Source organism: Chrysemys picta, chromosome 22 (genome assembly GCF_011386835.1).
Source record: "Chrysemys picta bellii isolate R12L10 chromosome 22, ASM1138683v2, whole genome shotgun sequence".
In the NCBI taxonomy this organism is placed as follows: domain Eukaryota; kingdom Metazoa; phylum Chordata; order Testudines; family Emydidae; genus Chrysemys; species Chrysemys picta.
In genome coordinates this window covers 16,788,655-16,812,828 of record NC_088812.1, presented here as the reverse complement: position 1 = coordinate 16,812,828, position 24,174 = coordinate 16,788,655, and the positions used below count along the sequence as shown (strand labels likewise).

General features: G+C 46.3%; 1 protein-coding gene and 1 long non-coding RNA gene across 7 annotated transcripts in view; one reads left to right on the top strand and one right to left on the bottom strand.

Moving 5' to 3' along the window:
- The window catches only part of VDR (vitamin D receptor), a 120,481-nt gene extending 98,196 nt beyond the window's left edge, over positions 1-22,285 (bottom strand). For 2 of the 6 annotated variants that reach the window (XM_065576020.1, XM_065576019.1), the window contains exons 1-2: positions 22,197-22,285; positions 11,999-12,110 (exon numbers count right to left, since the gene is read on the bottom strand). The gene's annotated coding sequence lies outside the window, so the exon portion shown is untranslated. Of the gene's footprint in view, positions 1-7,231; positions 7,490-11,998; positions 12,111-22,196 lie in introns of those variants that run through there. The other 4 variants (XM_065576021.1, XM_042842207.2, XM_008173299.4 and 1 more) reach the window with 4 other exon arrangements.
- On the top strand, positions 7,363-11,411 carry LOC135977071 (uncharacterized). Its single transcript, XR_010594415.1, has 2 exons — positions 7,363-7,502; positions 8,716-11,411. It is a non-coding gene; the product is annotated as an uncharacterized LOC135977071 (long non-coding RNA).
- Positions 22,286-24,174: the final 1,889 nt, after the last annotated feature.

Genomic DNA, 24,174 nt, shown 5'->3' with positions numbered 1-24,174 from the left:
CACACTGCCACCCTATACCTCATAGGTCAGGGCAACTGCGCCTGTATTTCCCCTGTGTGGTCCCCCAAGAACTGCTCAGGCCCCACCTTTCTTGGGTAGACATGCACCTCTCTCCCACTCCGGCCCAGGGTTTTTCCAGGCTGCACAGCTCCCTGCCGACACAATTATCCCCAGAAAGCCAGACTGCATAACCAAGCCGCTTCTAAGGCTATGAAAAATGTAACTGCCTGCAGTTATAAGTTATCACACAGCTCTTCAGAAGCAAGCGTATTATATTGCAGGAAATTAGGATATCGGTCATAACATATTGATGAGGTCATAGAGATTTTAATTGTGCAGTACTGCTTGTTTGGGAACCCAAGGATTACAGTGGATATTCACTGGATAAAGAATTTCCCCGAAAGTCTTTTGCAATTGTTTATTTTTAAAATTTAGACTTGCAAAATATAATTTCTTCCAGTACAGTGAAAGCCAGGAGAAAAATGAAAGCGTCGTGTATTAAAACAGTAAATTTCACCTGAAGAACAAACATCCAGCGTGGCCTAGGTTTATCTGCAATTGTGATATAGCACAAGACACTGGATACGTGTGTAATTCTACTACAAGCAAGTCTGGGAAATAAAGTAATACTGGAATATGGCTGAATGATATTCATGGTCCCCAGATTTGGGTGAGTTGAAGATTATTATGACCTATCTGAAATTTTAGATTTTATCCACTAGTATGGTTGTTACATATAGATTTCATATTATAGACTAGCAATGGTGTGTTGCAACATGTAGCAACTTGCTCTTGGGTCAGGAATTGATATTTATGACAAATGGACAGTGGGGATCAAAAAGAAAACAGCACGTATAACTCCATCCTCAGCAAACTATACCTGCCTCTAACAGAGGTCTGTCTTTTTCTTACTCTTTTGCAACACTTTTATAGCTCAATGAAGTCTCATTAATTGAACTGAACTGTGTGTCTTGTCACTGGATTCACAGTGATCAAGTTAAATGTTCAGCAGGTTTTTCCATGGATGCCTGAGATTCTGAAGCAATACACAACCTTTAATACAAATTAAAAAACCCCAAACCTCAAATTACATGGTCTAACTTTGCACAGCAGTCTTCTCTGCTATCTTTGTGCAACCTTGATACATAAACTAGATACCCACACAATCACTAGACAGTCACCCAGTGGCATGTCTCTATTCAGGCGAAGATTAATTACCAGCACAACTATGAGCCCTCAAGTTGTCTTATTATCCGAGCTGAAGAACGGAAATTTCAGTATTCCTCAAATCTCGCTAGAGAAATTAATTCTACTCCCCTTCCTGATCCCAAAGGAGACCAGGACTGAGCTACCTTACAAAAAATTAATCTGTTTTGAGTCAAATCCTCAAGTAAACCAGATTATCCAGAAAGCCAGAAAAAACTGGACTTGTTATTATGAATGTACAGTATTTTGAGTGGTCACAGGTTCACCTCACCCTCCTTGCACTCAAAACAAGTTTGGTTTTTCCATCAGTACCAAGGATTCACTGTAGGCATAAATTTACACCGGATATCAACACCCACCCACATCTCCAGTCCAAATCCTTAACAGTAAGATAAAGGTACCTGGTTACAAATTGTTAGATTACACACAGGATCTAAGACATTTGAATCCAGAGATTAAGTAGTTTATAAATAGAAGATTTTCAAATGTCTTTATATTGTGACAGTGAAACACACATTTGACAGATTTTTGAAAAAACACGTACAAGTCTATTCTTGATGTCATGGATACAAGTACACTCCCACAAGCATTTCTATGGGTTCACATCTTAAATTATGTTAAATCTAAATACATTTTAAAACAAAATGTTCAAAATAATTTAAGACTATGAGAATGGCCATACTGGATCAGAACAATGGCACATCTAGCCCAGTCTCCTGTCTTCCAACAGTGGCCTGTGTCAGATACTTCAGTGATTCATTCCATCATCCAGCTCCTGGCAATCAAGAGGTTCAGGGACCCCCAGAGCATGGGGTTGCGTCCCTGACCAACATGGCTAATAGCTGTTGATGGATCTAGCCTCCATGGAACTTATCTAAATCTTTTTGAACTCAGTTATACTTTTGGCCTTCACAACATTCACTAGCAACAAGTCCCCAGGCTGACAGTGCACTGTGTGACAAAGGTATTTCCTTTTGTTTTAAACCTGCTGCCTATTAATTTCACTGGGTGACCTCTAGTTCATGTGTTATGTGAAGTAGTAAGTAACACTTCCTTATTCATTTTCTCTATACGAACCATGATTTTCTAGATCTCTATCATATCCCTGCCTTAGTTACCTTTTCTAAGATGAACAGGAGAGATTAAAATGACTGGGACTAATACGGAAGCTGTTCCATCCCCCTAATAATTTTTGTTGCCGTTCTCTGAACCTTTTCCAATTCCAGTACATCTTTTTTGAGATGGGGTAAACCAGAACAGAATGCAGTATTCAAGATGTACCATGGATTTATATAGTGGCATGATGACATTTTCTGTTTTGTTATCTATCCCTTTCCTACTGGTTCCTAACATTGTTAGCTTTTTTGACTGCCGCGGCACATTGAGCAGATGTTTTCAGAGAACTATCCATGATGATGATGCCAAGATCACTGTCTTGAGTGGTAAGAGCTCATTTAGACCCCACTATTCTCCACACCACCCACGTGCGCTACTTTGCATTTATTAACATTGAATTTCCTCAGCTATTTTGTCACCCAGTTCTGTGAGATCCCTTTGCAGCTTTTCATAGTGAGCTTTGGACTTCACTATCTAGACTAACTTTGTCTAGTCTGCAAACTTTACCACCGCACTGTTTACCCCTTCTCCAGATCATTTATGAATATGTTGAACAGCACAGGTCCCAGTACAGATCCGGGGGGGGGGGGGGGGGGGAAAAGACGGGGGACACCATAATATTTATCTCTTTCCATTGTGAAAACTGACCATTTATTCCTTCCCTTTGTTTCCTGTCTTAATTCTTGAGAGGACCTTCCCTCTTATCCCATGACTGCTTAGTTTGCTTAAGATCTTTTGGAGTGGGACCTCTTTGTAATAGAAAGAGAGCCTGAGACCTGGCATAAGGCCCTGTTGAGATAAAGCAAAGTTAGCAAGAGACCAGCTATAAGCAAAAGTCAGGCCCTGTTACAAAGCAGATGCCTGCTTGCAGGTTCACTATCCAATACCCAATACTTGGCAAACACTCCTAGGCACTGAGTATTCACAAACACATTCCAGAAGGGTGACACCAGAACACCCCGATACAAGGTTATGGTGTAAACACACTCCCCCGAAGATGATACAGGGACACAGTGACCCCTCCTAAACAGAAGATCAGGATGACAGGATGATGGATAGAGATGTTTTGATAGAGCCTACAGGTACAAAGTAAAGGAAGGTAACTAATCACATCAGAGGGGCAATATGTAACATGTCTGTATCAGTGTATAAAAGAGGGGTCACAAAGGGGGTGTCTGGCCGGGAGGAAAATCAGAAAGTCCTGCCGCTCACTGAGCTGGTCCATTGTTATGGGCATACATGTATTAAGTGTACCTGGAGCACGTATATAGCGCTAATACCGTGCTTTGTCTGGAATAAACCTGGCTGAATGCCTTCACCACTGAACAGTCTGTGGACTCCTTGGGCCATTTGATTGAAGGATGCTGTACAGGCACCATGCAGAGAGAACATGCATGCAAACAACAACTGACAGTCTTTGACAAGTGTTTTCTGACAGTCCAAGTACACTATATCAACTGATACAATTCAGTTTTATAATCAGCCTGATAATTCTGTTCTTTACTATAGTGTCAACCAATTTGCCTGGTACTGAAGTTAGCCTTACGAGCCTGTAATTACCAGGATCACCTCTGGAGCCTTTAAAAAAACCACTGGCATTACATTAGCTACCCAGTAGTCATCTGGTACAGAGGCTTTTTAAGCAATAGGTTACATACCATAGTTAGTAGTTTTGTAATTTCATATTTGAGTTCCTTCAGAACTCTTGGATGAATACTGTCTGGTCCAGGTGACTTATTATGGTTTAATTTATCACTTTGTTCCAAAATCTTCTCTACTGAAACCTCAATCTGGGACAGTTCCTCAGATCTATCACCTAACAAGAATGGATCAGGTGTGGGAATCTCCCTCACATCCTCTGCATTGAAGACGGATACAAAGAATTAATTTAGCTTCTCTTCAATGGTTTTGTCTTCCTTGAGGGCTCCTTATCACCCTGATCATCCAGTCGCTCCACTGATTGTTTGGCAGGCTTCCGATGTACTAATTTTTTTGTGGTTAGATTTTGTTTCTTGCTAGTTGCTCTTCAAAATTCATTTTTGGCCTGCCTTATTACACTTGACTTGCCAGAGTTTAATGTTCCTTTCTATTTTCCTCAGTGGGATTTGACTTCCAGTTTTTAAAGGATGCCTTTTTGCCTCTAGCCACCTCTTACTCTGCTGTTTAGCCATGGTGGCCTTTTTTTGTGTGGGGGGGAGGAGGGGTCCTCTTATGCTTTCATTCTTAATTTGGGGATATACATTTAGTCTGAGCCTCTATTTCAGTGTTTTTAAAAATAGTTTCCATGTAGCTTGCAGGCATTTCACCCTTGTGACTGTTCCTTTTAATTTCCATTTAACTAGCTCCCTCTTTTTTAAAACGTAGTTCCCCTTTTTGAAATTAAACGCTACTGTGGTGGGTTTCTTTGGTGTTTTCCCCCCTACAAGGATGTTAAAATTTAATTACATTATCGTCACTATTACCAAGAGGCTCAGCTATATTCACCTCTTGGATCAGACCCTGTGCTCCACTTAGGACTACATCAAGAATTGCCCATCCCCTTGTGGGTTCCAGGACTAGCCACTCCACGAAACGGTCATTTATGGTGTCTAGAAATTTTCTTGCTGCATCCCATCCTGGGGTGACATATCTGGAATCAATAGGGGGATAGTTGAAATCCCTCATTATTATTGCGTTTTTTGTTTTTGTACACTCATCTCCCTGGGCATTTCACAGTCACCATTCTGGTCAGTAGCATATTCCTATATTCTTAATATTCAAGCAGGGAATTTCTATCCATGAAGATACTGTAGAATCTTCACTTAAGATTTTTACTATATTTGACTCTATGCTCTTTCACATAGAGTGCCACTCCTCCATCAGCACAACCTACTCGGTCATTCCTCTGTATTTTGTACCCTGGTATAACTGTGCCCCATTGAGTATAATTGTTCCACCAAGTTTCTATGGTGCCTTTTGTATCAATGTCCTCATTTAATACCATTCACTGAAGTTTACCCATCTTAGTATTTTTTCCTAGCATTTTTATACAAGCACTTATTAAATTGGTCAATATTTAGTGGTCTGTCTTCATGTAATGTAAATGAATGGGACTCATTTGACTGTTTCTCTTCAGTTCCTATCTGTACTTTATCAATGTCTATCCTTGCCTCTTTACTAGGATATAGAGTATCCCCTTTAATAAATCCTCCAAGAGATCCCTCTCCGAGCTGTTTGCTCCTTTGTACCGGTCAGCTTTCCCCCAGCACTCAGTTTAAAAACTCCTCTAGGACCTTTTTAATTTTACATACCAGCAATGTGAACAGGTTTTGTTTTTGTTTAAGTGGAGCCCAGCCTTCCTGTATAAAGTTCCTCCTTTCCTAAAAGGTACCCCAGTTCTTAATAAGCCTAAAATCCCTCCTCCAAAAGTCATCTCATCCACACATTAAGATTCTGCAGTTCTGCTTGTTTAACTGGCCCTCTACATGGAACTAGAAGCATGTCAGAGAATGCTACCAGGGAGGTCCTGGACTTTAGTCTCTTACCTAGTATCCTAAATCTGTCCCACCTTTCCCTAGGTCACTGGTACCTGCTGTGCCACAATCACTACCTCCCCCCAGCACATAAATCGATCTAGATGTCTTGAGAAGTCTGCAACCTTTGCACCCAGTAGGCTATTCACCAGGAGCTTCTCCTAGTCATCACAACCCAACTATTACCCGTCTGTTTATAATAACTGGGGTCCCCTCCCTGGAAGGAGTATCCTCTGTGCAAAAGGATACCATGACATCTGAAAGGAGGGTCCTCCTCCACTTATTTATCAAGGCCCTAAATACCACAAATAATTTTCACATTTAACTTTATGCACTGAAAAATCCTATTGATTTCAGTGGGATTTCTCATAGTGTGTAAAATTAATCAGGTACTTAAACTTTTGCAGGATCTGGTCCAAAGAGAGAAGTTCAGGGTTGTGTCTCTCTCGTACCAGACTCCTGGTCTGAAAGTAGAACTTAAAAAGAAGCAAACCTTTCAGTTGCCCATTAGAAGTTTCTTAAAAACTTAAGATCAGACTGTCTGAAAATTTACCACCTACTATTTAATACAAAATAAAGCCTACAACAACAACAACAAAAGATTATTGGACTGGAAAGAGAAGCTGTACTTGTAAAACTAAGAATTCTGTATTAAAGAACAAGAGAAACATGCATTATGGTTTAAACACGTCTCTTGTTTTCTTAAAGCCATTTCAAATATTAATTGTGTCTTCATGTCCCCACCACCCAAAAACAGAGATTAAAGAATCCTTAGAATATAAGGGAAAGCATAATACCTACTTGACACTGATGCAGATATTAAATAACTATAAGTTGTTGACACTGCATTCCAATCTACGACTACAGTCACATTACTACCCTTATCCCTTGGGGGGGGGGGGGGGGAAACCAGAAGGTTTTTTTTTTTTTTGATTATGCAAGAAAATATTGCTGAAATTGCTATAAATAGCTCAGGGACAAGTTAAGACCTTCAGAACTATGGGGGGGGGTGGGGAAGGGGAAAAAAAAAAAAAAACCCACACACACCCCCAAACTTTGTTCCTAATTTGAGGGGGAAATCATTATGTCAATGTAGAACATTTAGTAATGCAAAAATGCAGGGAAATAAACGATAAAGAGAAGTAAATAATTGTTAAACCTAGTAATTATTAATTACTGTCATTAGGAAAACTTTTCTAAAACAAGTCTTGCCGTATTTAAGAGTGTTTTAGAAAGGCTATTGTCTCTTGCCTGCATTAAGAACACTATTGAGAAAAATCACACTTAATGCAGTGAATGTCACCTGAATTTAGCAAAATTGGAGCACCAAGACTGGGGGGGAGGAATTTAAGGATTGGGTAAAATCACTAAGCTAGATAAAAAGAAAGGTTATTTACCTGCAGTATTTGATCTCTGGCAGCATGCAGCTATAAGAGGTTGCGACTGCCAGCTCTGTGCCTCCAATGGACAGACTAGTGGAGCTGTCTAGTAAACTGAGAATATAAAACTCTCAGCAGAGCGGCAGTCATGTGACTTGAAGACAGAGTCAGAATGCCCCAGCCCTCAATTGTCAGTTCCTTTTCTAGCAACACGGTGACGACTCACAGGAAGCAAGTGGGTGAAAGTGGATCTATTATGACCATGTACCTTTGGAGAAAAGAATTACAGGTAATTCTTTTTCCCTTCCCAGAGATGAGTTTTGATAAGAGCCCCATTCCTAGAGAAAAAGTAGAAAAGTCAAACTTCAGAATCTGAACGATTTACAAGTCAGTTTTTGAAACAGAACACTATGCTGAGACAGCAGCCTGACCAAAGACATTTGGGGCTGAGACAGAGAGGCTACGTGTTTTTACATGAGGGCAGAAATTTTTTTTTGTCACAATTAGAGACAAAAAGCTCCTCTTCCCAGTCACCAAGAGGAGGAGAACCTTACTAATCTGAGCATAAATACAGATAAGAGCTCCACACCTGAAATCACAGGATTCCAGGGAAAGTAACATGCTATCTACTCACTAGAAGAGACTGTGATACTATATTGGGGGAAAAAAAAAAAAAATCTTCAGAACAGGCAGAATACAGATCTGAACTAGCCAGCATGATCTCCATACTCTTAATGTAAGCCAAGATTTAAACTATAGTATGATATAGTACTTTGTTATTATTCAATATTAAAGTCAATGTCTTCCCAGTTTAAGAAACCCAGCCTTCTGGCCAGCAGTATTAACAATAGTAATATATCTATGGATGAAAAGTGCAGTATAAGGGCTCTCAAAGTGCTTTACAAAAGGAATTAGTCGTTACCATTTCCATTTTACACATGAAAGATTTGAATCAAACAGGTTAAGTGACTTGACCTGTGTCACCCAGCAGGTTAGTAGCAGAGCTGGAAATAGAATCCAGGCCTTCAAGTCCCAGTCTGGTGTCCTACCCACTGAACCACACTACCACCCAATGGACAGAGAAACTGGGTGAATGACCCCAGTTCTGAGATTGGAAAGCAAAACACACTATAGAATTAAGCAAATATATATTTAGACGGCAAGCTAATGTGTCTTATCTATGTTCTGCAAAGTGCTAACATTTGGGGGGGGGGGGGGGGGAGAACCACGACGGATAGCTCAGTGGTTTGAGCATTAGCCTGCTAAACCCAGGGTTGTAAATTCAATTCTTGAAGGGGCCATTTAGAGATCTAGGGCAAAAATCTGTCAGGGACAGTACTTGGTCCTGCTGTGAAGGTAGGGGACTGGACTCAATGACCTTTCAAGGTCCCTTCCAGTTCTATGAGATTATATTGTGTGTGTGTGTGTGGAAATATGCCTATTTATTTATAAAACAACTACCCTGTCAGCATATTCATGGGCTCTACAACTTTTTTTTACAGAAATGAGACTGAGGCAATGTCTATGTGACAGGCATTAAACCAGCGTAACTACAGCACCATAGTGCAGACGCAGCCTACACCTACAGAAGGCATTTTTCCATCAACCTAGGACCACCACCTTGCTGAGTGATGGTAGTTAGGTCAATGTAATCATTCTTTCATCAACCTAGCTGCAGCTACACTGGGGGATTAGATGATCATAGCTATGTCACTCAAGGAGGTGGATTTTTCACACCCCAAGTGAACTAGCTATAGCAACCTACCTTTTAAGTGTAGGCATATCAGGCCTGAAAGTTGGACATGCCTAAACTAATCAGATGTTTAGAAATCTACAAGGAGACTCAGACAAGTTCCTGAACCATGAAGGACAGATGACCATTTCTGCTAATACATACACGAAGGCACAGCTTTTCCTATGAAGAAAGAGAGTTAAATGAAAGCAAATTCATTTAACAAGTAAACATCAGACTACTCAAGTTTCCCTCATTTCAATGGGCATTACCCATTGTAGTCCCAAAGTTCCCTACATTCTATATAAATGTGGTGTCTCTCTCACTTTTATTGTTAAAAGTTATGTACATCCGAAATACAGAATCAAGAAGCTGAGTTTCTGGGGGGGGGGGGGAATGTAATTTACTCCAGGAGAAGGATTCCTACAGCATTTTGAGCTTCCCACATGAATAATACTTGTATCTCAGTCACAGATTGTGTCCCACATGGGCCATGGAAGGTTTAAAAAAAAAAAAAAAAAAAAAAAGGGGGGGGGGGGAGAAGAGAAACAGCCAACTGAGCTCCATAATTTGCTTAAAGTTAGGTGTGTGCTTAACCAGATTAACTATCAGAGGGATAGCCGTGTTAGTCTGAATCTGTAAAAAGCACAGAGGGTCCTGTGGCACCTTTAAGACTAACAGATTCTGTCAGATTAACTATGCAACTCAAAAGTCCTAGTGCAGCAAAATTTTCTTCTCTCCATAGGAAAGGACTCAGCAATACCTAACCCACAGTTGTACTCTCTAATCACATATTATGGCTCTGCCAGAATTCTTAGCTTGCTCACCAACTATACCAGTCATATGCTAGAAGTCTCAGACACAAAAGGGATCCATTTTAAAAGCCTCATCCTTGGACATATAGGGAGTAAAAACAGGAATACAGACCATAGCAACCTTTTCGCCCATACATATACAAAATAGGGTAACGTTTCAAACCCATGTTAAAAGAAGTTTCACAGTGCAATAGTTGGACTGTTTTCTAACATGGTTTGCGTGGCCAATCTATATGTTGCAATAGTGTTTGGCCTCACTCGTACCAGCAGGACAAACTACACTAGAATACAATTCAAACAGAAGCAGTGAAGGAGGGGGGAAACTATATATTTTGTTTTGATTTTACATGATTTGCAAAGACTCCAGCACTACACCATCACAAGACCTTTATGCCAGACATGACCCTTTCAACAGAAGACATTCTGATGCCAACTATGCAACCAAAACCCATCAACTACTACTTCACTTCCAGCATCGTTAGAACAAAAGCTACTAAAAATTCAGTGCCTGATGCAGTTACACTAAAGCACCCTTCACCTGGTTTGACAGCATGAAAGGCACTTAAATTGGGTGTGATGCCTCTTTATGCTGCCAGAGTGGTATGTAAGAACCTTATAGGGCAGGGGTTCTCAAACTTCATTGCACCGTGACTCCCTTCTGACAACAAAGTTACTACATGACCCTGGGGTAAGGGGCTGGAGCCTGAGCCCCACTTCCCTAGGTGGAGGGGGGGGGGGGAGGTGGAAAAAAAAGAGCTCAGGCTTCAGTTTCAGCCCCAAGTCCCAGCAAGTCTAATGCTGACCCTGCAACCCCATTAAAATGGGGTCCCAATCCACAGTTTGAGAACCACTTCTGACGTTGTGCAGGCTATATGGTTTTATAAAAACATGATAATATGTGAATATAATGTAACTGGGATAGATTTAGAAAAATATGGTAAAAAGTGAATATAATGTAACTGATATGCTTCATGCAAGAGGTCTCTTGTAAGGTATCATTACAAAGCTTATAATCTACTGAGTGTGATCATCCGATTTGTATAAATGTACCACTCTTGTATCTAAAACTAAAAATATAAAATGTAACTCTGAGGGCCTATTGTAATTATGTAAAGTGTGGGCCATTAATGATGGTTTGGAATCTTGATGACTCCCATTGTCTGCAGATGGCTGTCTTTACCTGTGAGTCTTCCTGTATGTGTGTGTCCTGGCAAGTGAGTAATGAAGTCTTGCAGTGACATGTGATCATGTCACCTGAACTGGAATCCATCTTTAACCTGGTGCTTTTCCAGTGAGGGGGGGTGGAAACCCAGAGGGACAAAGGGTTCCCGCCTTATGCAAAAGATATATAAAGGGGTGGAAGAAAACAAAGGGGAGAGAGGAGCCATCATGAAGAATCCCCTAGCTATCACCTGAGCTGCAACAAGAGCTGTACCAGGGGAAAGAATTGTGCCCAGGCCTGGAAGGTGTCCAGTCTGAGAAAAACTTACTGAAACATCTCTGAGGGTGAGATTATCTGTATTTAGTTTGATTAGACATAGATTTACGCATTTTATTTTATTTTGCTTGGTAACTTACTTTGTTCCGTCTGTTACTACTTGGAACCACTTAAATCCTATTTTCTGTATTTAATAAAATCACTTTTTATTTAGTAATTTACTCAGAGTATATATTAATACCTGGGGGAGCAAACAACTGTGCATATCTCTCTATCAGTGTTATAGAGGGCGAACAATTTCTGGGTTTGCCCTGCATGAGCTTTATGTAGGGTAAAACGGATTTATCTGGGTTTAGACCCCATTGGGAGTTGGGTAGCTGAGTGCTAAAGACAAGCACACTTCTGGGAGCTGTTTTCAGGTAAACTTGCAGCTTTGGGACAAGTGATTCAGACCCTGGGTCTCTGTCTGAAGCCAGACGGGAGTGTCTGGCTCAGCAAGACAGAGTGCTGGAGTCCTGAGCTGGCAGGGAAAACAGGAGCAGGGGTAGTCTTTGCACATCGGGTGGCAGCTCCCAAGGGGGTTTCTGTGATCCAACCCGTCACACCACTGTTATAGGGTAACTGAGAATTCAGGTTTCTGAGCTGAAGTAACTCATTTTTCTGAATGTCTGTTTCTGTTAGAGACAACATTTAGAGTTGACTTTTAAAGCCAAAAGGACCATAAGCACAAAAGTAATTGTTGGATATTTGTAATTCTGCAAGACTATCTTCTATACAAAGTATTTTAAAGAGCTACTTACCGATGCTCTATCAACACGAATGTTTCAGAGTCAGGATCCAGAAGACTTATGTTGGCACCTACTGACACGCCAGGCAAGGGGTATATAATCCTAGCAACAAGGTGGGCAGTCTCTAGAATCAAGATGCATGTATTAATATTTCAGGTAATCATTCCATGAGCTTTTTAGTCCACATTTTCAACAAGCTATAACTAGGAGTTACTTCCCAAGGTTAGGTTTATATTGATAACATTAATATCATGGGTATGGTGGAGCAAAGTAGTGTTTCTGAATTACAGCCGATTCAGCAAGTTGCTTAACTACATACCTATCTTTAAGCATGCGAGTAACCCCATTGAATTGAATGGGGCTGTTTAAATATCTTACTAAGTTGGTGCCTAAATATGGAGAGTAAGATGCTACTTGTAGTGATCTCTTGATCACTACGAAAAGTGATGAAGGTTGGATCTCAGTCTGTATATGGTGGAAAAGAGGCACAATGTTGGATGTCTCTGGCCCATAACAGAAATTAACAACCTTAACACCAAGCCATTATCATGGCTCCACAACATGGTAATAAAAATATATATCTTAGTCTGACCAAGAAGGAAACCTGACAGCTAATTAAATGTATTGCCTTGAACCCCTTCCTCCTCTTCTTTCTGCCCCTTAGCCATAAGAGATTGAAATATTCAAATCTGTTGGTTAATATACTAAATACAAAATGCTAAGGCCAAAGAAACAAAACTCCCATATAAACAACTAATATCAACCAAGGAGGATTTAAATCACTAGGTATATCTAGTATTTTAGCTCTCTTTTTTCCTCTTTGGATATAACCAAAGAGATTCATGTCTCTTAAACAGCAAAGAACATTAACTGGTATGTGTCATTTTTTCCACTGATCATCAGTGGCTTACTTATTTACCTTTTGCTAGGTAACACCTGCTAGTGTAAGTCAGCTTTAAACGTGCACGCATGCACACACACACACAAATTAAGCACAGGTAACTGGATGTGGGACTTCTGGGTACAGCCCTTAACTTCTCTCCATACCTTTATCGTTCTGCAATGGATATTTTTAGGTCCATGTTTTAAGCAGTTGCTTCTAGTTTCTGGGTGCTCAACTTGAGACAGCTTCGGGCCCTATTTTCATGGGCTGTGAACACCCTCAACTCCAAGTGAAGTTGTTGGAAGCTCAGCACTACTGGGAAAAGAAAGATCAGGCCCAAATTGGACACCAAGAAACTGAGGCATCCAAAGTCAGAAGACAATGGATACAGGTGTCCACATCAGGAATCTGAAAACATCCTTCACATGGCCGTCCAGGCTGAACCCAGTGATTAAGGAGCTTCATTTTAGAAGTCTCGCTAAGACTTCTCCTCAGCGGCTCCACCATCCTCATTCACCCAAGCTATTCTAACCCATTGTATATTCCAGAACATGTCCTCAATAACCCTTAATTGACCCAGAATGCCCTGACAAGCTTAATTACTAGCAGAAGATACTAGCATTCGAATTTTCCTTCTTTTAGTTATCTTATTTGCTGCAGAATTTTAAAAAGAGAAAAAGGAGAAGAAAAAAAAAAAAAAAACCAAAACACAACCAACAAGAGTCTTTGACCTGGCTTATCTGGCTGGACTTTTGTTCCCTTTCTATCTTGCAGTTTATATTTGTGGGGAGGAGGAAGAGACTGGTAAACCAGCACACAAGTACAGACTGTTTCCACATGCCAGAGTTGCTGTTAATAACACTCTGACAATAGATCAGCCATTTGTATTATCAAAACTACCTTCTTTCAATGGGCTACTAAAGTGTTTGGGAGCCATATTTTCCCTCTACCGAATCAAATTGTGAAATGCTGTTGCTGTAGGGATTTTCCCCATAAAGAAGTACATTTCTAAGGCTGTGCAGGGGTTGTATATAAGCCGAGTAACTCAAACCCCTCTTTCAGAAACTAATATTTAAGTAGGTTAGCATAGTATAATCTTGATGCATCCCCCTCCCCCGTCTCTGAGAGAAAGAAACGTTTACACATTTAAGCCTAGCCACCCAACTTCGGGTGGTTTGGGGACAGGCAGGAAAGGTAAAAATGAAATAATCTCCTTGGACCCCACATGGAGAAAGCTCTTCTTTCCCACAAGTTTTTCCGCAGTGGCAACAGGTTAACAGTTATTTAATGAGAACATGATGTTTCTGTACAGTTTGCTAAAAATGACAGGTTTCAGAGTAGCAGCCATGTTAGTCTGTATCCGCAAAAAGAACAGGAGTACTTGTGGCACCTTAGAGACTAACAAATTTATTAGAGCATAAGCTTTCGTGGGCTACTGCCGAAGAAGAAGTGGGCAGTAGCCCACGAAAGCTTATGCTCTAATAAATTTGTTAGTCTCTAAGGTGCCACAAGTATTCCTGTTCTTTTTGCTAAAAATGTTCTTCTAACAAAGTCAGGGTGTTGTGCGCTTTGATTTACAATTAAGAGTTTATCCAAAAAGGGAAACTAAAATTCTGGTGATCTTCCTACTAAGGTACTTGCTGGGCTGAGTTAGTAAATTACTTAATAGGGCCAGTAGATTAAAACATCTCGATAGTTTCTGTGATCTCCTACACTCAAAGCCAAGAGAGGAAAGGTCCATATTTATTGCCAGTTATTACCCTACCCATCCATCCATGTTCTCTATAATTCCATCCCTTTGTAAAACATGTTTTGGCAAGTTAGTCACCTTCTTTTCTTGGGCATGTTCCTGCTTCCCATAGAGTAAGTTCCCATCCATCTTATAATGGAAGACAGAAGCTAGTCTCACCACAGCTCATGAGATGAACGGTACCCTAAGTTTTCTTCAGGTCAATTGTCCAGTCCTTATCCTTCCACAGAGGCAAAGGGAGGGCAGTAGCAGATGCCTACACTTCCATGTCTGCATTCAGGGTTGCTCAGTATATACAGAATCAGGTGTCTTTCAGCAAAAGCCAAAGGAGAAAAATACTTAGGTTTATGAGCTGCTTTAGAGGATGTATCCCATCAGTTTGTAAGTACCTTGAAGGACCTTCTTTTGCTAAGATAACCAGGTATCTGCTACTCCTACCTCACCCAGTGCCCTGGGTCAACACACACACAGTGGCTCTGCATCTTTAAGTGGTGCTACAAAAATTGGTTGAAGGATTCCAGATGAGCGCATTCTTGGACAAGAGTTCTGCTGTAGCAGGAGAGTCTGCAGGAAAGCCCATCTTCCCTGGCAAAGATTGCCATTGAGCAAGAGGGAGTGCTCAATGCACAGTAGGATCTCCAGAAGTGCCCATGCACATGTCAGAGCAGCAAGTGCCCAGGAACATGCCAGCATACCCATCTAATGTAAGAGTTCTTTTAAAGGATAAGGTGGCATTAAATATCCTACATTCTTTCCACAGGACTATCCCAGTCTCCAGCTACTCTCTGAAAATACCGCCACAATTTAATCAGGAGCAGAGCTAAAGCTCTGAAGTTCAGATTATTTTGCTCTCTCCAAAAGACCCATAGGTAGCTGACAGAAGAAACCTGACAAGGACTTGAAGTTGCAGGCTTGTTAAACCAAATTAAAGTTTTTTGGGCGAGGGGCAAAAAAGGAGAAGTTCAAATGCCCACAAAGCCAGTTTCGTAAAACTGTCAGCTCTAACTAGTGTAAGCCATGGTATGAAAGACATTCACACTTGCCTGCGGCAAGCAGAACTATTTCTTGGGTAAATTCCATCAGCTTTCGCAGAACCTAAGCTTAAAAACCACACACAACAATCTCTAGCACTTGGGTCTGCAAAGCTGCATGTAACCAAGAGTGTTGTCTTCATCGGGCAACAGACAGCTCTTGTTCCTCTGCTGATGCTCAGGGCTTTGCCAATGCAGCAGAGTGAGAACTAACCAGTCTTGCAACACCATAATTTAAAAAGGTAAGCATGTGGGAAGTTTCCTTAGCTCATAGGTCAACACAGTTGAATGGATTTTACAGATTGTGCTGGTTTTACAAGCATTTAGTCAATGCTGATCTTATCAATTATATACTAGCTAGAATAGTATAACTTTAAACCCAAAATTCTACTGAGTACACACACAGCTTAAAACCCAGGACATCCAGCATGAACCACTGCAGAGTAGAGACAAAATGGGGCCTCCTCAATATACCAAGGAAGGTGAAGGAAGCTCTAGAAGTATGTAGGCAAAATGGATATTCCTATACCCTCAAAGTAATGTTGGATTCACTCTTCCCCTCCCGCCCATGTCTCCAAGAGTTGCAGGAAGGGTCATTTTAAACACATCTGAAGTCTACCTTGGATTATTGCCAGTATGGCAAACTAAGTAGATCTAGCTCATAGGTCAAGCCAAGAATATATCCCCCACCTTTAATTAACCTGGAGCACAGCAGCCTCTGCTGGACTCTAGCCTTAAATAAATACATTATAGGCAATATCCTATCTCCTAGAACTGGAAGGGACCTGGATAGGTCATCGAGTCCAGCCCCCTGCCTTCATTAGCAGGACCAAGTACTGATTTTGCCCCAGATCCCTAAGTGGCCCCCTCAAGGATTGAACTCACAACCCTGGGTTTAGCAGGCCAATGCTCAAACCACTGAGCTATCCCTCCCCCCTTGCAGTGCCATTGCCCTCTTCATCAGAGGTACAGATGGTAGCAGGTCCCAAATCCTAAAATCTCCCTAGTCTTGACCAACTAAAAGGGAAATGTGTTTGTCATGGAGCTCACTGTTAAATCCCATGATTCTTCATCTTTTCCTTGAGCTCAGGATTTTCCAGCAAAGGGAGAAGTTTTGCAAACTGTCTTTTGTTATCTGATCATTCTTTGTCCAACTGCCCAAGATTCCAATACTTCTTCACAGAAGGTCACAGGAAATCTCAGGTGACTTGTTTTAGTTTTGGCTAAGTTACAGAGGTATAAAAATGTTTTTAAATACAGTGTCAGCATTTTAACCAAGGACAGAAATAGCCACCTCTCCACAAGTAGCACAGTTATATTTGCAATTTGCATAGGGTTATGTTATATAGCCATCTGTCTTAAGTACCTTAGTATCTAGGCACAACAATTAGTAAATAGCAAACAGTACCGAAAGCAATTCTCCTCATGATTTAAGAATTTATTTTTAATTTTGTTTTTGAAAGAGTAAATCTGGATTTTTGTTGCATGATTCCACATCTTGAGGTAATCACAAGCAAGACTGGTTTCAGTCAGCCTCCGAGCAGTCTTTTCTTGGGGTTCTCCAACTGCATAATCCCTATAGAGCACAATCACTTGGGTGAGTTGTGGGCAATGAAGTGGGGTCCCAACATTGACAAGTCCCAACATAGGAAAGCTTTTAGGACCAAGACAGAATTTGTTCTAGAAATTAACAGGGGAGCCAGTGGCTTCCTTAGAGCACCAGGATGAGGGTTTGCATTGGCTTTTGTTGGTGAAGACATTGGAAGTCAGGACCGGTGCAACCCATTAGGCGACCTAGGCAGTTGCCTAGGGCGCTACAATTTGGGGGGGCGGCGACCGCAGCAGTATTTCGGCAGCGGAACCTTCCACTGCCTCTGTGGGGAGCGGCATTTTGGGGTGGGACCTTCCACCGCCTAGGGCGGCAGAAAAGCTGGCGGCACTCCTGCTGGAAGTAGTTGCAGATTCCATATGGTGGTGAAACGACTTAAATTGAAAGTGATGAAAACAGAGTTTACTGTCTACTGTAGATCCTTGTCTATAAGATAACCAGCCAAAATGCATCCTTGCAGACTGCTTCTCATCTGAGGACAGTAGCTTTTTAGGGGGTGGGGGGAGGACAAGCAAGTACTTGAGTTATTTGCTAAAGGATAGGAAAATAGGTTTTCATGCCTGTTTTATAAGGCTCCTTTAAAAAGGACGGAGAAAGTTTCACAGATTTCTGTGAATAACTGCTCATAATACATTTTAAGTAAACTTTTACAGACATAATATTCAGTACCGTTTATCCTCCCTAGCCATGATTAGAATACACAGCTCAAATTTCTAGGCATTTGGTTAAAATCATTCTGATCTGAGTAACAGGATAGGTTTGCATTTAGGGTACAGTTCTATCAAAGTTGTAGTGCTCCTAAAATATTTTTTGCTAGAGCAATCAGGACTCTTAACTGTCTCATAACAAGATTAGCTTGAACTTTCCTGCATTTCAAGTTTGCTGACAGATTTCAGAAAACACTTACTTAGAATGCAGAAAATTCCTATCTAAATGACAGAAAAATCTGCCTCACAGCATGAACACTTTCTCAAGCACTTTAGACTCACAATCAAGAACTTCAACTCAGATTCAGTTTGTAAACTGCCAGTATTTTGGTGGGGAAAAGAGGTTTTAAAAAGTGAGCAATAAGTGACTAAGCTTTACATAATTATTCTGTGTCTGGCAGATGACAGGTTAAATATTCTTTAGTGACAGTATTGTTTTAAAAGTATTTTTCAAGGGCTTTATCCTATCCTCCCAGATTCAAGAGAGCCTACTGACCCAGCTCACACCTATTGTACTGCAGATACAAGAGGAGAGTATGTGTGAGTGGCAACAGCGACACTGGATTTTGCAGACTCCATACTTAAAAGCTGAACTCTGAACAAAGTTCCCTTTCAGAAGGAAATGCATATGCTCCTGAACACGCTACAGCTTTTTAAACTGAGCCCATAAAGGAAGATGAGTCACTGACCTCATCTAGTGTGGGAGGAGAGCAAGCCATGGAACAGAGGAAGCCCTAGGAGAGCTTTTCATTAAAATTGGCTTCTATGGAACCTTACTTGAATATCAGAAGATGATCAGACACCAGCACTTTGCTGTTACTACATCAGCAAGTTATAGCCCGAAAAAGGAGAGAAAACCACAGTAGAGGAGAAGAGGACAATCATCCTTTCATACTTCACATCATTGCCCCAAGAAGAGACTTCTCCTCCTAACCCAGCCTACCCATTCCCCCTTCCCCCAAAAAATTTCTCCCTCTAATTACTCCATCCTGCCACAATGGGGTCCAGAGATGCCTTAATCTTTTACTCATGTCCCAGACAACTCAGGGAGAGACACACGGTTATGAACAGGGGAGTTTATCCCTCACAAAAGAGAAAAAATCCTGGCAATTATATCCCAATAAGGCAAACTTTTATCCTTAGGATAATATTGGAACAAGTCACTACAAATCTAGAGTTTATCAGAACTAGAGAAAGAGAACACAGGGATTCTATCTGGATTTTAGTCAGGCACTTGATACTGTGCCTCACAAAATCTCAATTGGGAAGTTAATTCAAATTGGCTCAGATAGAACAACTCCTGTGGATTGCAAGCTGGCTGGAAACCCATACACAAAATGGTTATGACAAGTAGCAAAGTAGCACACAGGGAGATACCGAGGAACCAGTGTTAAGACACGTCTTAATATGCTCATTAATTATCTAGAAGAGTTAGTAAGCAAAATATTAATGACATCCACATGGTGATCAAACCCCAAACACAGCATAACACTATTCTGGGTGGGCATAACCCACCCAACAGATATCTGAGGGGTCTGGTTTTTCTTAACACTTTGACAACACTTGTATAACTTGTAATCCCAATAAAGTCTCATTAAACTGAACTGACATTCTTAGATTATTAAGTGGGAATGAGCTGCAGACACCACTGGGGATGGAGAAACACAAGGTGTGTGTGTGTATGTGTGTGTGTGTGTGTATGTCTCTAGAGAGATTAGATACATGGGCAGAAAGTTTTAAAGAGATTCAACTTAGAAAAACACAGCTAGTGTATTGGAGTGGGAGAGGGTGGTGGGGAAGGGAAAATCTAAATCAGATCCTTCACGGAGACAAGTAGCCAAGGAATCAGTAATGTTGAAAGCCCTTCGTTACAAAGGTAGACAGCAAGTTAGCCATCAGCTTGCATTGCTATGCGGCTGCAAAATAAAATAAAGTAAACAAGCTTAATGCAATTTTAGGCACAAGGAGGTGTGTGAGGCCTTCTATACAACCACACCAGGAATAAGGCATTCAATTCTGGCATTAAGTTACCAGAAAGAACTTGACAAAGCAACAGGAGCTCCATGGAAGAGATTAGGGGGCTGGAGGAATCCAGTAGGGAGGAAAGATTAATAAGTGAGTGGAGCTTGGTTAAATGACAACCTGAAAGGAGGGGGGCACGGTTAAGGGAATCACCAGTCTACAAGTGCGTGAAGGGTGTAGGCAGGGCTTAAATTCTTAGAGTATTTTCCAGAGCCCCCCACCCTCCAACATGCTATAAAAACTCTAAGAGGGAAGGGGGAGGAAGACTCACCCACATCCTCACACCCACCTCTGCCCATTCTCAGTCCTCACCCACTCCTGGCAGGGGTTAAAGCCAGGTCCCCCTGGGGTCAGGGAACTCAGTCCCCCCACCCTTCCCCACTCCACACAGGACAGCTCCCAGGCCAGGGGGCAGAAAGCTGCCCACCCCACTGCAGGAGGGAGAAATTGATAACCCCCCACAAAGGGGGATGGGGGGGGGAGCCCAGCCCCATGGGGGAGGGGCACCTCAGAGCCAGCCGGCCCACCCCCCAAGCCCCACAGGGGGGGCACCTCAGAGCCAGCCAGCCCCCCCCCCCCCCCCAAGCCCCACAGGGGGGGCACCTCAGAGCCAGCCAGCCCCCCCCCCCCCAAGCCCCACAGGGGGGGCACCTCAGAGCCAGCCAGCCCCCCCCCCCCCCAAGCCCCACAGGGGGGGCACCTCAGAGCCAGCCAGCCCCCCCCCCCCCCCAAGCCCCACAGGGGGGGCACCTCAGAGCCAGCCAGCCCCCCCCCCCCCCCCAGCCCCACAGGGGGGGCACCTCAGAGCCAGCCAGCCCACCCCCCCCCCCAGCCCCACAGGGGGGGCACCTCAGAGCCAGCCAGCCCACCCCCCCCCCCAGCCCCACAGGGGGGGCACCTCAGAGCCAGCCAGCCCACCCCCCCCCCCAGCCCCACAGGGGGGGCACCTCAGAGCCAGCCAGCCCACCCCCCCCCCCCAGCCCCACAGGGGGGGCACCTCAGAGCCAGCCAGCCCACCCCCCCCCCCCAGCCCCACAGGGGGGGCACCTCAGAGCCAGCCAGCCCACCCCCCCCCCCAGCCCCACAGGGGGGGGCACCTCAGAGCCAGCCAGCCCACCCCCCCCCCCAGCCCCACAGGGGGGGGCACCTCAGAGCCAGCCAGCCCACCCCCCCCCCCCAGCCCCACAGGGGGGGGCACCTCAGAGCCAGCCAGCCCACCCCCCCCCCCCAGCCCCACAGGGGGGGCACCTCAGAGCCAGCCAGCCCACCCCCCCCCCCCAGCCCCACAGGGGGGGCACCTCAGAGCCAGCCAGCCCACCCCCCCCCCCCAGCCCCACAGGGGGGGCACCTCAGAGCCAGCCAGCCCACCCCCCCCCCCCAGCCCCACAGGGGGGGCACCTCAGAGCCAGCCAGCCCACCCCCCCCCCCAGCCCCACAGGGGGGGCACCTCAGAGCCAGCCAGCCCACCCCCCCCCCCAGCCCCACAGGGGGGGCACCTCAGAGCCAGCCAGCCCACCCCCCCCCCCAGCCCCACAGGGGGGGCACCTCAGAGCCAGCCAGCCCCACCCCCCCCCCCAGCCCCACAGGGGGGGCACCTCAGAGCCAGCCAGCCCACCCCCCCCCCCAGCCCCACAGGGGGGGCACCTCAGAGCCAGCCAGCCCACCCCCCCCCCAGCCCCACAGGGGGGGCACCTCAGAGCCAGCCAGCCCACCCCCCCCCAGCCCCACAGGGGGGGCACCTCAGAGCCAGCCAGCCCACCCCCAAGCCCCACAGGGGGGGCACCTCAGAGCCAGCCAGCCCACACACACCCCCAAGCCCCACAGGGGGGGCACCTCAGAGCCAGCCAGCCCACACACACACCCCAAGCCCCACAGGGGGGGACCTCAGAGCCAGCCAGCCCACCCCCCCCCCCCAGCCCCACAGGGGGGGCACCTCAGAGCCAGCCAGCCCACACACACACCCCAAGCCCCACAGGGGGGGCACCTCAGAGCCAGCCAGCCCACACACACACCCCAAGCCCCACAGGGGGGGACCTCAGAGCCAGCCAGCCAGCTCACCCCCCCCCCCCAGCCCCACAGGGGGGGACCTCAGAGCCAGCCAGCTCACCCCCCCCCCCAGCCCCACAGGGGGGGCACCTCAGAGCCACCCACCCCTCGCGGGGAGCTGAGCCCGCCGCCCCAGGAGCAACTCTACACCCGGCTCGATACCTGCACGTCCCGATGCCCCAGCGCCAACTGCTCCCCGCCAGTCACCTCCCCGCGCCCGCCTTTTGACGGGAAACTACCGGCTCCCCCGCCCCGCCCCCACTCCACCGGAGCCGGGAACAGCCCCGCCCCCAACCCCGCCCCTCAAGCTCCGCCCCGCCCCCAGATCCCTCCTCCGCCGCCTGAAATTGCCGCTGTCCCTGCCCAGAGCGCGTACCATCCCCTTCCCCCTGCTCTGCCAGCCCTGCCACCCCCCAACCCCCTTCCCTTCCCTCTGCCAGCCCTACCATCCCCTTCCCCCTGCTCTGCCAGCCCTGCCCTGCCACCCCCCAACCCCCTTCCCTTCCCTCTGCCAGCCCTACCATCCCCTTCCCCCTGCTGTGCCAGCCCTGCCACCCCCCAACCCCCTTCCCTTCCCTCTGCCAGCCCTACCATCCCCTTCCCCCTGCTCTGCCAGCCCTGCCACCCCCCAACCCCCTTCCCTTCCCTCTGCCAGCCCTACCATCCCCTTCCCCCTGCTCTGCCAGCCCTGCCACCCCCCAACCCCCTTCCCTTCCCTCTGCCAGCCCTACCATCCCCTTCCCCCTGCTGTGCCAGGTCTGCCCTGCCCTGCCACCCCCCAACCCCCTTCCCTTCCCTCTGCCAGCCCTACCATCCCCTTCCCCCTGCTGTGCCAGCCCTGCCCTGCCACTGCTGTGCCAGCCCTACCATCCCCTTCCCCCTGCTCTGCCAGCCCTGCCCTGCCACTGCTGTGCCAGCCCTGCCACCCCCCAACCCCCTTCCCTTCCCTTCCCTCTGCCAGCCCTACCATCCCCTTCCCCCTGCTCTGCCAGCCCTGCCACCCCCCCAACCCCTTCCCTTCCCTCTGCCAGCCCTACCATCCCCTTCCCCCTGCTCTGCCAGGCCTGCCCTGCCACTGCTGTGCCAGCCCTGCCACCCCCCAACCCCCTTCCCTTCCCTCCCCTCTGCCAGCCCTACCATCCCCTTCCCCCTGCTGTGCCAGGCCTGCCACCCCCCAACCCCCTTCCCTTCCCTCCCCTCTGCCAGCCCTACCATCCCCTTCCCCCTGCTGTGCCAGCCCTGCCCTGCCACCCCCCAACCCCCTTCCCTTCCCTCTGCCAGCCCTACCATCCCCTTCCCTCTGCTCTGCCAGGCCTGCCCTGCCACCCCCTATCCCCCTTCCCTCCCCTCTGCCAGCCCTACCATCCCCTTCCCCCTGCTGTGCCAGCCCTGCCCTGCCACCCCCCAACCCCCTTCCCTCCCCTCTGCCAGCCCTACCATCCCCTTCCCCCTGCTGTGCCAGCCCTGCCCTGCCACCCCCCAACCCCCTTCCCTCCCCTCTGCCAGCCCTACCATCCCCTTCCCCCTGCTGTGCCAGCCCTGCCACCCCCCAATCCCCTTCCCTTCCCTCCCCTCTGCCAGCCCTACCATCCCCTTCCCCCTGCTGTGCCAGCCCTGCCACCCCCCAATCCCCTTCCCTTCCCTCCCCTCTGCCAGCCCTACCATCCCCTTCCCCCTGCTCTGCCAGCCCTGCCACCCCCCCAACCCCCTTCCCTTCCCTCCCCTCTGCCAGCCCTACCATCCCCTTCCCCCTGCTGTGCCAGCCCTGCCACCCCCCAATCCCCTTCCCTTCCCTCCCCTCTGCCAGCCCTACCATCCCCTTCCCCCTGCTCTGCCAGCCCTGCCCTGCCCTGCCACTGCTGTGCCAGCCCTGCCACCCCCCAACCCCCTTCCCTTCCCTCTGCCAGCCCTACCATCCCCTTCCCCCTGCTCTGCCAGCCCTGCCCTGCCACCCCCCCAACCCCCTTCCCTTCCCTCTGCCAGCCCTGCCACCCCCCAACCCCCTTCCCTTCCCTCTGCCAGCCCTACCATCCCCTTCCCTCTGCTCTGCCAGCCCTGCCCTGCCACTGCTGTGCCAGGCCTGCCACCCCCCAACCCCCTTCCCTTCCCTCTGACAGCCCTACCATCCCCTTCCCCCTGC